The sequence below is a fragment of the Lynx canadensis genome, chromosome D4 (genome assembly GCF_007474595.2).
Source record: "Lynx canadensis isolate LIC74 chromosome D4, mLynCan4.pri.v2, whole genome shotgun sequence".
Taxonomy (NCBI): Eukaryota; Metazoa; Chordata; class Mammalia; order Carnivora; family Felidae; genus Lynx; species Lynx canadensis.
The window spans coordinates 55,117,388-55,130,493 of NC_044315.2; the positions used below are offsets into that span (position 1 = coordinate 55,117,388).

General features: G+C 40.2%; 1 protein-coding gene across 3 annotated transcripts in view; it reads right to left on the minus strand.

The window, feature by feature from the left end:
- The window catches only part of APTX (aprataxin), an 81,636-nt gene that overhangs the window by 53,016 nt on the left and 15,514 nt on the right, over window positions 1-13,106 (minus strand). For 2 of the 3 annotated variants that reach the window (XM_030292582.1, XM_030292581.1), the window contains exon 2: window positions 2,052-2,136. The gene's annotated coding sequence lies outside the window, so the exon portion shown is untranslated. Of the gene's footprint in view, window positions 1-2,051; window positions 2,137-5,626; window positions 5,974-13,106 lie in introns of those variants that run through there. The other variant, XM_030292583.1, reaches the window with a different exon arrangement.

The following is a 13,106-nucleotide window of genomic DNA, read 5'->3' on the forward strand; positions in this document are numbered from 1 at the left end:
TTGATGCGTACAGTACTTTCTGAACCCAACACCACCACTAGCACCACCAGCAGGCATACATATACACAGATGCCTCTGGCTTCACTCCTATATTTGGGGAAAACATAAGAAATTTAACATGAAAATACTGAAATGGCAGTTTAACCCAAGAGTAGGATTCTTTCATAACTGTATTGCTAGATAGCTACAAAGAGGGTGCAGAGTTGGGGAGCAGGATGTTAGGTCTTAGAAATTAGAGGGGCCTTTCTAGAGAGAGTCTTCAACCTGGGCCTTCTCCATTTGACATTCACTCAACAAATACTTTTTGACACCTGCTATATGCCAGAAACTGGGGTAGGTGCAGGACATAAAAATGTTGCGGAGCCATGATCACTGAGATAGCCCTCCACCTCAATTTAACCCATTGAATCTCTTTTTGGTGTGTTGCCATACGGCTGTAATAGGCATCCTTGTGAATTGGCCACCCTGTCAGGGACGCTGTCAAGGACACTGCTCCTGATATAACACAATGTTCTCTTTACGAGCATCCCTGGGAGACAGTCCAACCTGATCTCAGTTCAAGGAAAAGTGTTTTCTCCAGAGTAATGGGTTTGTTCATTATCAATGGACATCATGAACTGTGGGAACAATGAGGCTTGAGAGTTTAGAGATAAATTCATGTCCCAGCTGTAGCAAATGTGAAGGTCATTCCTACTCCCATTTTTAGCTTTGTCCCTGACTCTGTTTTGCCTCTACCCGTGTTTTTATTTCTTCATTCTTTGCACTTTTAATTTATGGCATCTTGGTGTGTGGGGGCGTGTGTGTGTGTGTGTGTGTGTGTGTGTGTGATTTTTTGTTTGGTTGGTTTTTTGGCTTCTTCTTGTATCCCTAGAAATGGCTATGAACTCTTCCGGAAGTAGACATCACCATCAGTGTTTATAATATACTATACACATTTACATTTATACTATGTTAGAGGTATGTCCACAGCATGATGTGGCAACACAAGAGGGCTTATTAATCTGTCAAGAGCATTACAGAAGACTTTGCATAAGGATCATTACTTGAGTTGAGTCCTTTGTTTGTTCTGTCAAGGATGTTATAGAGTTTATTCACAATGTGACAAGTGTTAAACAAAATTAAGTTGCTGCCAAGTGCAAAATACTGAAAAAAAAATCTTGCAGACTAGATTTTTATGTCATTTCAGAGGTTCATGGGACACCACAGAAATTGTTTACAACAAATTGAGGCTACTTCCACAAGTTTCCTCTCACCAAATTTTTTTCTGACAAAAAGATCATGAGAACAAATAATTCGTATCTACATCAGAATTTATGTGCAGACAAGGAAATTCAGATGGAACATCAAAATTAAATTGGAAAATGCTTGATAGCAAAGTGAGATGAAGAATTAAAACATTTACCTACAAGATATATATATATGTATATATGTGTATATATACATATATATGTACATATACACATACATATATACAAAATGTTATCAACTGGATTATTCAAATAAAGGAGGACAAACAAAATTTAGGAATTCAAATTATGTAGATCAAGAGTCTCAGTTTGGAAAGGATATTAAGAATCATTTAGGGGCGCCTGGGTGGCGCAGTCGGTTAAGCGTCCGACTTCAGCCAGGTCACGATCTCGCGGTCCGGGAGTTCGAGCCCCGCGTCGGGCTCTGGGCTGATGGCTCAGAGCCTGGAGCCTGTTTCCGATTCTGTGTCTCCCTCTCTCTCTGCCCCTCCCCCGTTCATGCTCTGTCTCTCTCTGTCCGAAAAATAAATAAACGTTGAAAAAAAAAAAAAAAAAAAAAAAGAATCATTTAGGGGCACCTGGGTGGCTCAGTGAGTTGAGTGTCTGACTTTGGCTCAGGTCATGATCTCACAGTTCATGGGTTCAAGCCGCACATCAGGCTCTGTGCTGACAGCTCAGAGCCTGGAACCTGCTTCAGATTCTGTGTCTCCCTCTCTCTCTGCTCCTCTCCTGTTCATGCTCTGTCTCTCAAAAGCAAATAAATGTTTAAAAAAAATTTTTTAATCATTTAGTTCAGTTGCATACCTGTACAGCAGTATTCTTCCTTAATTCTTCATTCCATCTTGCAGGTAGACCCCAGCCTTGGACTTTCCCTGGATTGTGTGGCTGCCTGTGTGAGAACAGGGTGAGAAAAAGAATAGTTGCTGACACATTGTTTTAAGTGTGCTGGATCAGCAGATTATCTTTAAATACATGCAATTTGAGCTCCTTTTTTTTTCTTTTCTTAAAAAAGAGGTCTAGCAATATAAAAATTCATATTGACCAACTGCATAGAGAGGACCTCAAAAAAATAAATGTCAGGATCTCATGAAGTTTTCTACAATTTACAAAAAGACAGCAAAAAACATGTTTACATCCTCTCATTCTCCAACAGTATGAAAAATTGCAACCATCTTCCTTCACATTAGAAAAAGAAAAAGAAAAAGTAAGCCAGCTATACTTCATGATGCCTTTCAGTTATCAACCAGGCCTGGCACTTTAAAGGGGATACTATTCTGTCTTTGCATTGGGAAAAATTGTTGACTTTTAACTTAGAGAGACTAAGAGAATGCATTATTCTTTTTGCTCTGCTTCCTTTCTATTAGAATAAAAAAAAAACTTAAAACTATCAGAAAACTGCTCACTGCTAAGAGGAAAGGCTACTCTGAACCCAGCAATTAGTCATGCTGACGTTTCCTGGAAGAGGGCAGCCCAGGCCCACAGGAAAGCCACTCTTGTGCTAAGCTAGACACTTCACGAGGGCAGGAACCAACTCTGCTTCTGCACGACTATAGATACTCAGCACCTAGCTTAAAGTCTGGCACAATTCATATACATTTATTCATTCAATGAACATTTATTGAGTAGCTACTCTGTACCAGGCAATGTTCTAGATGCCTGGGATGCATCATAAAACAAAACAAAGATCCCTGCCCAAGTGAAATTTTAGTTCTATTGGGAAAGGGGTATAGAGAGAACAGACAACAGGTAAATAATGTGCTATGTCATGAGTGCAATGGAAAAAAAAAAAAGTAGAGCAGGCTAAGGAGGATTTGGAGAGCTGAGGAGGAATAGAAGATCGCAACTTTGATTAGGGTAGACATTGTAGGTCTCATTGAGGTGACATTTAAACAAAGCCTTGAGGGAGGTAAGGTGCTCAGTAAATGTTGATGAAATAAATGAATTAGAGAAAAATTAAGAAAGCAGAAAAGTGTTAAGGCATGTTCAGGGGATGATGAGGAAGCCACTTTGGGAAAGGTAGGTTACTGGAGATGAATCTGGGAAGGAGGTGGAGCCTGACTTCAAGAAGTGCTCTGGGTACAAAGCTAAAGGGTATGGATTTATGAAATTTAAAGCTTACAAAGATCTTTCACTTATAGTTATATCTCCAGCAAAGTAAATTTCATCTCCATTTTGCCAATAAGGAAACTATGTTCAGATAAGTTTAGTAATTTTCCTTAGATCACGTAGCCAATAAGATGCAAAGCCAGAACTTAAACCTGACTTCCAACTTCAGACTGTCCATACTGCCCTGTAACCTCCCCCCAGAAAATGTACACAAGTAATAGAAAGAAAAGAGAGTTATAAAATATACTACTAAAATATAAAAATGATTACATGTCGGTTATCAAAAACAGAGATATGTAAAAATAAAAATTTAATGTAAGCCTTAATTTAAATTTTTTTAAATTTAAGCTTTTAAAATTATACATTCTATAGAGCAACAGATAGATTGTGGGAGCTCAACAAAAAATCAAAAGACAGTAAACTATGAGCCTATTTTGAATAATGTACTATAGTATTGGCAACAGAAAATATGTGGCTACAAATCTATTTCTACCATAAATGCCTTTCTTTTACTACAAACTTTTGCAAACTTTTACTTTCAGATTGAATATATGTCTCTTATAAACACAGTAATACTTTGTAACTTGTTTTTCATCAATACAAATATTATTTCTCAATTATACAGAAAATACATGAATACTTTCTTTAAACGATTAAAGTCTTCAGTACTATCAGATTGGAACACTCTAATTCTCCAGCTCTTTTTCTCTGTATATTTGTAGATCCAAGTGTTCCTGACTACTTGTGGATACTAATGTGTTTAAACTGAACTTACGGGGCACCTGGTTGGCTCAGTTGGTTAAGCATGCTACTCTTGATTTCAGCTTAGGTCATGATCTCATGGTTTGTGGGATTGAGCCCCAAGTTGGGCCCTACACCGACAGCACAGTCTGCTTGGGATTCTCTCTCCCTCTTTCTGCCTCTCTCACTCTAAAAATAAATAAATAAATAAACATTTAAAAAAAAAAAAAAACAATGCACTTACCACTTTCCCCTCAGAGCTAACCAGGTCCTCTGATTTCCAGTGTCAGTAAAAGGCATCACCATCAGAAACCTTACATTCCATATTTTATCTGCCCACTCATCTATCATATCTGATCATCAACCCAGTCCTGTAAGTTTATCTCTGTAATATCTTGTGTTACCACCCTCTCTTCTCCATTCTCACTTCCACTTCTTTCATACTGACTCTCTTTACCTACTAGTTCTACTACTACAGGGCTAGGTTCATGGGTGTGTGTCCTATGGAGTCACACAGGGTCTCACACTTAGAAGGGCCCCATGTTTGGTTTAATGCTCTGCTGTCACTGTCTTGAATTTATTAATAATTTTTTTAATAAGGAAGGGCCCTGTGTTTTCATTTTGCACTGAGCCTCACAAATTATGTAGCCAGTCTTATACTATTGTAATAGTATCCTAACTGGTACCCATTTTCCCATTAAGGCCCTGATACAACCCACTCTCCACAACTCTGCAGGGAATTAAAAAGAAGATTTTCCATTGGAATTAGATCAAGAAATACATGGCACACAAGTCTGCCAAATTTGAGGCTGAGAGGTTTGAAGTATAACTTTAAATTGAAAAGATGAATTATTGAAGAATTAAGTTTCCATGTAACCAAAGAACTAACCGCATAATCTATGGACACTTTTGTATTACAAGTACTTAGGGAAAATGGCCAACGTAAACACAACCCTCTATGAAGCCAGAGCGGTATGGGGAAAGAACACAGGCTTTGCATTCAGAGAGACTGAGTTCAAATTCCAAACTTGACCACTTACTGTCTGACTTTGGGCAAGTTACTCAAATTTTCAAATTTTTACTTTCCTATTGATAAAATAGAGAACACTATCTGGCAGGACTTTTGTGAGACTCACAAAATAATAGAGACCCAGTTCAGTTCAACAAACACTTACTGAATGCCTACCCTATGCCAGACCATGTTTTTACACCAATGGCATCAAGATAAATAAGACTTCCTTCTAAAGGGTACATTATGGAAAGGGGGAGAGGACTGAGGCAAGGAATAAGTTTATAATGGAAAAACCTAACAAGTGCTACCTCACCAGGTGTGATCAGGCAAACATTGATAGTGATAGATCATGTTCATAGTATAGGCCTTTGATATGATACGATGAAACTAAGCACTTTAACTCTGTGGTGTTACTCTCCCAAAGTTGTTGTAGAACCAAACTAAAATGGAGTCACTTATGTCAGGGGCAAAATGGAGATGGTTAATGCGGGCATATAAAGGAAACTTAACCCAATCTTACAGGAATTTCCAGTTCTCCTCAGAAATCAGAAAGCACACCAGCCAATCCCCAAATGCCAAGTTTGTTCATGCCATCTCTGGACTTCCTCATTCCCCTGACTCAGCTACCCTGACCCAAATAAGAAAAGACTGCTAAGAAACCAATCATCTGAAAAAACCAAACAACTTCCACATTTACCCCATGAAAAATCACTTAGACTGTGGCAACTTGAAACTCATTCCTCCAGTTGCCCTGAGTTCCCCAGCTTGTAGGTAGAAAGCCTTGCAACAAACTCATCTTTCTGGTTTATTTTCTCAGTGTGCAGAGTTTGAGTTTTGACACTATAAATCCAGTCTCACCATGAGAAAAACATTAGACAAACCCAAATTGAAAGGCCTTCCACAAAATACCTAGTGAATGCTCCTTAAAACTGCTAAGGTTGGGGAGCCTGGGTGGCTCAGTTGGTTGACAGCCAACCTCAGCTCAGGTTATGATCTCACAGTTCGTGAGTTAGAGCCTCACATCGGGCTCTGTGCTGACAGCTCAGGGCCTGAAGCCTGCTTTGGATTCTGTGTCTCCCTCTCTCTCTGCCCCTCCCCCGCTCATGCTCTCTCTTTCTCTCTCTCTCTCTCTCTGAAAAATAAACATTAAAAATAAACTGTCAAGGTCATCAAAAATAAGAAAAATAAATTTTAAAAATCTGAGAACTGGGGCACCTGGGTAGCTCAATTGGTTAGACGTCCGACTTCGGCTCAGGTCATGATCTCTCGGTTTGTGGGTTCGAGCCCTGCGTCGGGCTCTGTGCTGACAGCTTGGAGCCTGGAGCCTGTTCCGGATTCTGTCTCCCTTTCTCTCTGTCCTTCCCCTGCTCACACTCTATATCTGTCTCTCTCAAAAATAAACATTAAAAAAAAAAATATGAGAAAGTAACAATTAAGAGGGATTTAAGGAGAGGCACCTGGGTGACTCAGTCAGTTAAGGGTCTGACTTCAGCTCAGGTCATGATCTCAACGATTTGTGAGTTCAAGTCCCCCGTCGGGCTCTGTGCTGACAGCTTGGAGCCTAGAGCCTGCTTTGATTCTCTGTCTCCCTTTCTCTCTGCCGCTACCCTACTTGTGCTCTCTCTCTCTCTCAAAAATAAATACTAAAAAACAAAAACAAAAACAGTGACCTAAGGAGACATGATGACTAAAAGCAATGTGGTATCCTGGATGGGGTCCTGGAACAGGAAAGGGACATTTAGTAAAAACTAAGGAAATTCAAAAAACAAACAAACAATGAGCTTTAGTTACTAATAACGTATCAGTATTGGTTATTAGTTGTGACTACCATTTTAACATGTTGACAATAGGGAAAACTGCATGCCAGGTATAAAGGAATTCTCTGTACTATCCCTGCAACTTTTCTGAAAATCCTCAACTATTCTAAAATAAAAAGTGTATTTAAAAAATAACACATGGGGGTGGGGGTAGGGAGCGCCTGGGTGGTTCAGTCAGTTCACGCATGGGTTTGAGTCCCACATCAGGCTCTGTGCTGACAGCTCAGAGCCTGGAGCCTGCTTCAGATTCTGTGTCTCCCTCTCTCTCTGCCCCTCCCTGTTTGCACTCATATCTCTCTCTCAAAAATAAATAGACATTAAAAAAATTTTCTTAAATAACACCTGGGGGGGAGTTGAGGGGTTAGAAAGAAGAAGAGTTCATAAAGAAAACTAAAACTAAACCATGTATAGTCACAGAGGTAAGAGGAGAACAAGAACAAATTGGTGATCCTCAAAAAAAAAAAAAAAAAAATGTTTCCAGCCCCACTAGGCCCCACAGTCAATTAAAAACTAAATGTTTCTGGGCACCTGGGTGGCTCGGTTGGTTGAGTGTCCGACTTCGGCTCAGGTCATGATCTGGTGGTTAGTGACTTTCAGCCCTGTATCAGGCGCACTGCTGTCAGCCTGTCAGCACAGAGACTGCTTCAGACCCTCTGTCCCCCTCTCTCTGCCCCTCCCCGCTTGCACTCTCCCCAAAAATAAACAAAAACAAAAACTAAATGTTTCATGAAATTTTTTTTAAAGACAGTTTTTTTAACGTTTATTTTTGAGAGAGAGAGCTTGCACACAAGCACACATGTGTGCAGGGGTGGGGCTGGAAGGAAGAGCAGAGAGACGGAGAGAATCCCAAGCAGGTTCCACACCATCAACTCAATTCAGGGCTTGAACCCATGAACCGAGAGATTCATGACCTGAACAGATATCAAGAGTCAGATGCTTAACTGACAGAGCCACCCAGGGACCCCATCAAGAAATTTAACTCTTGATTTCAGCTCAGGCCATGATCTCACATTCTTTGTAAGATCTAGCCCTGCGTTGAGCTCCATGCAGATTTGCTCTCTCTCTGTCTCCGTCTTCCCCTCTCCCGCTCACACACACTCACTCTCTCTCTCTCCAAAAAAAAAAAAAAAAATTTAATTTATACAAGCATAAGAAACAGCATTTTAGCTGAGATTTACTTTCTATTTTATGTTTTCCAGTAAAAATTTTCTTTTTTTAATCTAAAGAAAAAAGTACAGCAAGGGCACCTGCGTGGCTGAATCATTAAGCATCCAACGCTTGATTTTGGCTCAGGTCATGATCACACAGTGCACTGGCAGCATGGAGCCTGTTTGGGACTCTCTCTCTCTCTCTGCCCCTTCCACGCTCTTGCTCTCTCCCTCTCTCAAAATAAATAAATAAACATTAAAAAAAAGAGTATAGCAGTAATTCTACACATCCAAAATTGGACTCATCTTCACCCTCCCCAATTCTGACCCACCACAGCCTTCTCCTCCTCCTCTTTCTGGGCTCCCCATCACAGGAAGGGCACCCCCAACCATCCTGTTGCTCAGGCCAGAAAGTTGGAAGTCAGCCATGATTCCTTCTCCCTCATCTCTGCTTCTAGTTACCAAGACCTGCAGATTCCACCTCTATGTTTCTGTTTCTAGTTCTCTCTCTCTCCATTTCTATCACTTAGGCCTCAACACTTCTCATCTTCTCTCTCACCATAAAAGTTTTCTAAGAATCCTTCTTTCACATTAGCACCCAAATGATTGTTCTAAAATGTAAATATGATCAAGTCATCTATAAAAATGGGGTTGCTGTAAGGATTAAAATATGACAATATTTGTGGAAAGTTTAGCACAGTGCCTGACAGGCACTCAGAAAGAAAAAAGTCAGATCTTAGAGGTTATATCACCATCCTCCCTAGGATCCTCCAGTATTTTTTCAAGATGAATTTCAAACTACTAGCATAGTGCTCAAGCCCTAATGACTTGGCTTCTGCCATGCCTCTAGCTATCGCCAGCTACCTCCTTGAATACCTGTGTCCTGGTCACATGGTTATGGAAAGTTATGAAGCATCCCACTGAAATAAATTATAATGATAAAACAAGAGACCATTCATGATAACAACAAAAAGACAATGTTTAGTAACAACTTCAAGAAGAAATGATCAAGGGGTGCGTGGGTGGCTCAAGTGGTTAAGTGTCTGACTCTTGATTTTGGCTCAGGTCATGATCTCGCGGTTTGTGAGATCAAGCCCCATATCGCCCTCTGCACCGAAAGTGCAGAGACTACTTGGGATTGTCTCTGCCCCTCCCCCAACTTGTGCCTGCAAAAATAAACATTAAGGAAAAAAAAAATAGAAAAACTAGTTCACCATTTGAAGAAAAATAAAATTCAGTTACTTACAAATAAGTAATCCCTGCAGTTTACACCAAAATCAATTCCAGATAGAATGAAGACTTAAGTGTAAAAACCGGAACCATGAAAGAACTAGAAGAAAACCTGGGAGAATACATTTATAATGTTGGATTGGTGAAAGCTTCCTAAACATAACAAATGAAGGAGTGGGGAGAGGGAGGGAGAAAGAAAAGAAAAGAAAGGCAAAAACCAAAAGAGCAAAAGCGTACTTACTTATTACAATTTTAAACCTGCATTTACGTTGACCCACCAATTTCCATTCTAGATGTCCATCTCACAGCAATACTGGCATGAGTGTCCAAAGCTATATTTGAGAATTTCTCAGCAGCACTGTTTATAAAACACTGGAAATTGCCAAAATGTTAATCAGTAGGGGAATAGTTAAATTATAGTGCCTGCATACTATATACTAAGAAGTCATGGAAAATAACAAGGGGCGCCTGGGTGGCTCAGTCAGTTAAGCGTCCAACTTCGGCCCAGGTCACGATCTCATGATTCGTGAGTTCGAGCCCCGCATCGGGCTCTGTGCTGATAGCTCGGAGCCTGAAGCCTGCTTCGGATTCTGTGTCTCCCTCTCTCGCTGCCCCTCCCCTGTTCATGCTTGCACTCCGTCTCTGTCAAAAATAAATAAACTTTAAATAAATAAATAAATAAATAAATAAATAAAATAAAAATAACAAGGTAAGGGACTCCTGGGTGGCTCAGTCAGTTAAGCGTCTGACTCCATTACTGCTCAGGTCATGGTGTGATGGTTGTGAGATGAAGCCCTGCATTGGGCTCCTCACTCAGCATGGAGCCTGCTTAAGACTGTCTCCCTCCTCCTCCTTCTGTCCCTCCCCCCGATTGCATGCGAATGTATGCACACATGTTCTCTCAAAAAACAAATACATTTTAAAAAATTATTTATTCTGACACGATGACAATAAATTAAGTGAAAAGTACAAGTTGCAAATAGCATGTATGATATACCATGTCTTTACCAAAAAAACTCACATACTAACTTACTGCTAATCTTTTCATATTATTTTATGTAAATAAGAATGCTTAAAAGTGCTGAGTTCTTTTACTGAAAAGCTAGATTTTTCATGAAGACATTTTTATTTTTTCATTAATTTTTTAAAGTTTATTTATTTTGAGAGAGAGAGAGAAACAGAGCACATGAGCAGGGGAGGAGCAGAGAGAGGAGACAGAGAGAACCACAAGCGGACTCTGCACTGTCAGCTCAGAACCCAATGAGGGGCTCAAACTCACAAACCTCAAGATCATGATCTGAACTGAAACCAAGAGTCAAACACTTAACCGAATGAGACACCAGATGCCGCAGGACATATTTTTAGCATCATTAAGTTTCTATGAAGGAAAAATATTAGAACATATGTGATGACAGTTTTAAGGCCGCCAAGAATTACCCAACTTTGCTACTGGGGTGACAAATTACTAGTTCAAAGCTTCAGTTGACAGGAGAGAATTTCACACTTTTTAAATTTTTTTAAGTTTATTTATTTATTTTGAGAGACAAAACTCAAGCAGTGGAGGGGCAGAGAGAGAGAAAAAAAATAGAAAATCCCAAGCAGGCTCTGCATGGACATGGGGCTCAAACTCACAAAACTATGAGATCATGGCCTGAGCCAAAATCAAGAGTTGGACACTTAACCGACTAAGCCACCCAGGCACCCCTTAAGTTTAATTTTTAAATAAATACTACAAATAAACATTCCAAAGTTACAAAATGGTAGATTGTGAAATATCTCCCTCCCATTCTCCTCTCCCCAAAGGCAACCATATTACAAGTTTTAGGATATCCTTGAGAAATATTCTATACACATACAAGCAAACAAGCACATAGTTTTCCTTTTCTTAAAACCAACTTTTATACCCTTTTTTTTTAAATTTTTTTAAATGTTTTTATTTATTTTTGAAGGAAAGAGAGACAGAGCATGGGGGGGGGGGGGGAGAGCAGGACAGGGGCAGAGAGAGAGGGAGACACAGAATCCGAAGCAGGCTCCAGGCTCTGAGCTGTCAGCACAGAGCCTGACGCGGGGCTCAAACTCATGAACTGTCAGATCATGACCTGAGCTGAAGTCAGACGCTCAACCGACTGAGCCACCCAGGGGCCCCTATTTTATTCTTAATAAAGAATTTAGCTCACTTCGCTTGCAGGTTTTAGAAGAATTTTCAATATCACATTTTATAGCCTTACGTTGACTTCCATCTTTCTCAAAGTTGTGGGAATTTCAACTGAATTCCTGAGGCTAAAGTAAACACTAAATACAGTAATATTTAAGAAACACTAGACTTAGTACTATTTATTGGGGAAACTCAAAGTGATTTAATATATATACTCTACTTATATGCTTAACCAATGTTAGATTGACAAACGCATAGTTTATGCCATGGTAAAGTCGGAATTTTAGAATGAAAACACCTCAAAACATATGAACAAAATTTATTGTTACTGTTCTCTATTAATTGTTCATATTTTTACACTTGCTGGTCTCTTGATCTGGGATACCCATCTGCATGGTGCAAAGTTCAGCACCTCAATACTCCTTTACTGGCATTTATAACACAATTCGTCCTTTTTTGTGTGATGAGATTCTTGAAGGCAGGGAACATAATTTAAATGATCTTTATATTACCAAACCCTAGTACTCTGCCTGGCAGTATTAGACTTTTAACAAGTGGTGGTTAAAATAAAAAAGTTTATACCAGAGCTGATAAATCGAGAAGGTAATGACAAGACCTAAAGATTAGGTCTTGTCAGGGGCACCTGGGTGGCTCAGTCGGTTAAGCATCTGACATGGGCTCAGGTCATGACCTCATGGTTCGTGGGTTTGTGCCCTGCGTGGGGCTCTGCGCTGGCAGCTCAGAGCCTAAAGCCTGCTTCAGATTCGGTGTCTCCCCCCGCCCCTCCGCCCCTCCCCCATTCATGCTCTGGGTCTCTCTCTCAAAGAGAAACATTAAAAAAAAAAAAAAAAAAAAAAAAAGATTAGGTCTTGTCAGCCAGAGCAAAAGCACAGAGAAGTAAAGCGTTTTTGGAAAACAGCAGATAGTTTGGTGTGACTGGGTGCCCAGTTTAAACAAAAGAGTTATTAAGTCTGAAAAGGTACGTATCAGGAGGCCTCCAGAGTAAAGTTCAAAATCCTCCGCTTAGCAAGATACATCAAAAGGGTGTTCCCCCAAATAGCTCTGAAGACTAGCCTCCGGCCACCAGCAACCTTAGCTCTGGCAGTATCCAATTACTTGCAATTTCCAAGAAGCATCACATTCTTTCACCCCTTAGCCTTCCCTTGTGCTTTGTCCTTTGCTGGGAAAGCTCTTCTCCCTTCTTTAAAACTCAGCTCAACTGCTACTTTCCCATGGACGCTTTCCCTGTTCCATCAGATTTGATATAGGAGTCTCTCCCCTGCTGACCTCTATTTTGTGGTTCCCTTAAGTCCATTGACATGTCCGGTTCCCCACTAAAGTCTACGCAACATGAACCAGGTTTCATCTTTGCATCTCCATCTTCTTTGGTTGTAGATACTCCGATGTTTGGGATTACTGAATATAACAGACTCCGTTTTCCATTATGCCCCCTGGACTCATTTGAAAGCGCATATACTCACTCTACAGACTATAAACCCAAGTTTACAGACTGGTAGGGCTTAAAATTTAGGTCAATTAAAACGACTTGTTAGCCACGCTTGTTGCCCCTCGCTAGCCAACAGGGTGAATGCCAGGCCAGGAGTCCAAGGCCCTAAGTTTGCACCAAGGCATTTCAAACATTTCCCTGTG